Source organism: Triturus cristatus, chromosome 3_2 (genome assembly GCF_964204655.1).
Source record: "Triturus cristatus chromosome 3_2, aTriCri1.1, whole genome shotgun sequence".
Classification (NCBI taxonomy): domain Eukaryota; kingdom Metazoa; phylum Chordata; class Amphibia; order Caudata; family Salamandridae; genus Triturus; species Triturus cristatus.
This window is the reverse complement of record NC_140584.1, coordinates 604259996-604264070: the sequence shown is the minus strand read 5'-3', so window position 1 is coordinate 604264070 and position 4075 is coordinate 604259996. Positions and strand designations below refer to the sequence as shown.

General features: G+C 52.5%; 2 pseudogenes; both read right to left on the bottom strand.

Moving 5' to 3' along the window:
- Positions 1-854: 854 nt before the first annotated feature.
- Positions 855-1009, bottom strand: LOC146857812 (5.8S ribosomal RNA; annotated as a pseudogene).
- Positions 1010-1958: 949 nt separating this feature from the next.
- On the bottom strand, positions 1959-3764 carry LOC146857811 (18S ribosomal RNA; annotated as a pseudogene).
- Positions 3765-4075: the final 311 nt, after the last annotated feature.

Below are 4075 nucleotides of genomic sequence, written 5' to 3'. Positions count from 1 at the left end.
CGGACTGCACGGACCCCACCCGTTTACCTCTCAACAGTGTCACATCCTCTTGAACTCTCTCTTTTAAGTTCTTTTCAACTTTTCCTTCTGGTACTTGTTGGCTATTGGTCGTGTGCCCGTATTTAGCTTTAGATGGAGTTTGCCACCTGCTTTGCGCTGCATTCCCAAGCAATCCGAGAAGACCAGATCCCGGCGCTCTGGGGGCTGCTACCGGCCTAACACCATCCGTGGTGTGAGGCTCGATCAGAAGGACTTGGGCACCCTGAGCGATGCCGGGGAGTTGATCTTCTGTACACCATATTTCCTGTACCCACTGCCGGGCGGGGATTCGGTGCTGGGCTCTTCACTCACCGTTACTGATGGAATCCTGTTTAGTTTCTTTCCTCCGCTTAGTAATATGCTTAAATTCAGGGGATCACCACATCTGATCTGAGGTCATAGTCCGATACTGAAGCATGGGGGAGCTGAGAAATACCACCCCCTGGGCTGCGGGGGCTGGGTTCATGGCAGCGCACCCTTTTTCCCAGATCAGACACCGAGGCCCGTAGGGGCAGGTGAGCACCTGTAGGCCTGGCAAGGGGGTGGCCTTCCTCGATACCCAACCGCAGAGGTGGGCTGCTAAGGCAGTGCAATCTGGTAGCCATGGGACACCACAGACAGCCATGTATGGCACGCAGGTGGGACCAGTCGCCAGCCTGCACCCCGTGAGGCAGGAGGGAAGGCTAAGCGTGCTGGTGGCAATCCTCCACGACAGGCGACTTGGTGTCTGACCCTGGGGGGACAAGGGAAGCTGAGCTATCCTGCAATGGCCCCAGCCACACCCCAGGGAAGCACCAGGGCGATTCACAATTGAGCGACCCTCAGGCAGGCATAGCGACTGTTAGGAACCTGGGGCCACAAGGTGCGTTTGAAGTGTCAATGATCAATGTGTCCTGCAATTCACACTGATTCTCGTAACTAGCTATGATGTTTATCAATGGGCGAGCCAAGTGATCCACCGCCAATAGTCACAGGCAACTTTTCACAACGTTCACCCACCTGCAGGTACCGGAGAGGTGGGAGGAAGGTGGCACCATCATTCCATCCACCACCCATGTAGCAAGACGGCCTGTGCCCCATCAAGGCTTTTTCTTTGGAAGTTGGCCTCCACAAATTAAAGAGCGTTTCCAGGTGCTCGGCTTGGGAGTCTCCTTCCACTCCAAAGGTGAGGTGGGCTCCCATAGCAACAGAAGCAGGCAGCCCTTCCACCGCCGGTCCCTCATTGATGACCCAGAGGGACCGCAGGCATCTCTAAACCTTCAGCCCAGCTGGAAGGGACCGGGACAAACCAGTTACCTGGCAACAATGGAGGGTCGCCCCACCTGCACATCAGCCATCGGCCACCGGGCTCAACCCCTGCGGCATCAGGAGTCCCCAGCCTGGGCAGAGGCCCCAAGCCATGCTGGTGGGCTGGTGGTTACCCCACCCCCTGCCCTGGTCAGAGGTATCAGAAAGGAAGAGTCAAGTGGCTCCCCATCCCACACACCGCCCACAGAGAGGCGCCAGGGTCCCCTCACAGCCTCGGCTCTTTCTATTCCAGGCTGCCCTTCTACCCGAGAAGGGTTGCTCCTTGATCGCCCTAAGCCCAGTCAGTCCATGATCGGGCACGGGAGGGCAGCAGGGCCTTCTGGGGCACTCCCAGTCTAGGGGGGCACTGCCATTCAGTTCCCCCTTGCGGGATCATGCTGGGTGAGCGTGGGTTTTAACCTCGGGAGTGCCTACCATTGTGCCCCTCCCAGAGGGGCTGCCCCGGTCCCTCATGTGTCTGTCGGTCAGGAGCCGGTCCCATGACTGGGCCTTATCCAAGTGCCCCAGTGGCTGCGAACTGCTCTACTGTCCAGGGTGCACAAGGGCAGGGCCAGGCCGTGTGTCTATGGTGTGTTCTGTCTGGAAGGCGGTCACTTGGGCTGCTCCACTGTTAATGATCCCTCTGCATTTTCACATACAGAAACCTTGTTACAACTTTTACTTCCTCTAGATAGTCAAGTTTGATTGTCTTCTCGGCACTCCTCCAGGGCCATTGCCAATCTCAGAGGGACGATCTGAGGACCTCACTAAAGCATCCAATCAGTAGTAGCGACGGGTGGTGTGTACAAAGGGCAGGAACTTAACAAAAGCTTATGACCCGCATTTACTGGGAATTTCTCGTTCATGGGAAATAATTGTAATCCCCAGTCCCTATCATGAACAGAGTTTAGCTGGTTACCCACACCTGTCAGTGAAATGTAGACACACAACGATCCATTCAACGTAGCACGCGTGCAGCCCTAGACTTCTAAGGGCACCACAGACCTGTTATTGCTCGATCTCGTGTGGCTGAACGCCACTTGTCTCTCTAATAAGTTGAATGCTGACCACTGGGGGTCGCGTAACTGGTTAGCATAGCGGAGTCTCATTCATTATTGGAATTAACCAGATAAATCACTCCAACAACTAAGAACGACCATGCATCACCACTCACAAAATATAAAAAGAGCTATCAATCTGTCTATCTTTTTCTTGTCCAAGTCGGCTGATGTGTCCCCTGTTGAGTCAAATTAAGCTGCTGGATCCATTTCTGGTGGTGCCCTTCGAACAATTCCTTTAAGTTTCAGCTTTGCAGCCATAATTCCCCCAAAACCCCAAAACATTGGTTTTCCAGAAGCTGCTCAGTGGGTCATGGGGATAACGTCGCTAGTCAGCATCATTTATGGTCGGAACTACAACGGTATCTGATCGTCTTCAAACTTCCGAATTTTGTTCTTGAATAATGTAAACATTCTTGGCAGATGTTTTCACTTTGGGTCACCTTGTGCTGGTCCAAGAATTTCACATCTAGCGGTCCAATACAATTGACCCCAGCTTTCCCACTTAATCAAGGCCTCAGTTCCAAAAACCAACAAAATAGAACCAGAGTCCTATTCTGTTATTCCTCGCAGATTTATGAAGGTAACCGGCCTGCTTAGAACACTTACATTTTTTCATGGTAAACTCTTTGGACCCCCAGGACACTGAGTCAAGAGCATCAAGGGGGTGCTGAGAAGCAGGGGCTGGGACAGGCGGTGGCTCACTTTGCGTTGGACCACCAGCTTGATCCCAAGATCTAATTGCAAGCTTTTTAACTGCAGAAACTTTAATATATGCTATTGGAGCGGGAATTACCGCAGCTGCTGGCACCAGACTTGCCCCACAATGAATCCTTGTTAAAGGATTTAAAGTGTGGTCATTCCAATTACGGGGCCTCAAAAGAGTCCTGTATTGTTATTTTTGGTCACTACCTCCCCGAATCAGGAGTGGGTAATTTGTATGCTTGCTGCCTTCCTTGGATGTGGTAGCCGTTTCTCGGTCTCCCTCTCCAGAATTGAACCCTGATTCCCTGTTAACCATGGCCACCAAGGTAGGCACAGAAAGTACCACTGAAAGTTGATAGGGCAGACATCCAAATATATTGTCGCCATCACGTGGATGTGCGATTGACCTGAAGATATCTAGAATCACCACAGTGACTCGGCGAGCCCGGATTGGTTTTGATCTGATAAATACATGCATCCCGGGAGGGCAGTGTTTGTCAGCATGTATTAGCTCTAGAATTACCACACTTAACCAAGCAACAGATGGAGCAATCAAAGGAACCATAACTGGTTTAATGAGCCATTCGCAGTTTCACTGTACCGACTGTGTGTTCTTACACGTGCATGGCCTCAACTTTGAGACAAGCATATGCTACTGGCAGGATCAACCAGGTAGCTGCACCTGTTGGATGGGGTGCTGGGAGCTGCGTGCCCATCCTGGACTGACCTTCGCACCCCTCAGCAGCCCTCTGGGGCAGCCTGGGGGGGTTGCTGGAGTATAGGTGCGGTCACACGGGCTCCAGCAAGCCCATCTGTCTCCACAGAAGGGAGAGGCAGGCTGAGGTGCAGCCTGAGGGAGACACAGGAGTTCCAGTCTGGGCAACTATGATGAAGCATGCCACTTCGGTGGGTGATGGGATTACGTCCTCTTTATGAGGACTTTCTTGTTCAGATAGTAGTTTGTGTAATACCACACAGTTTTCCAT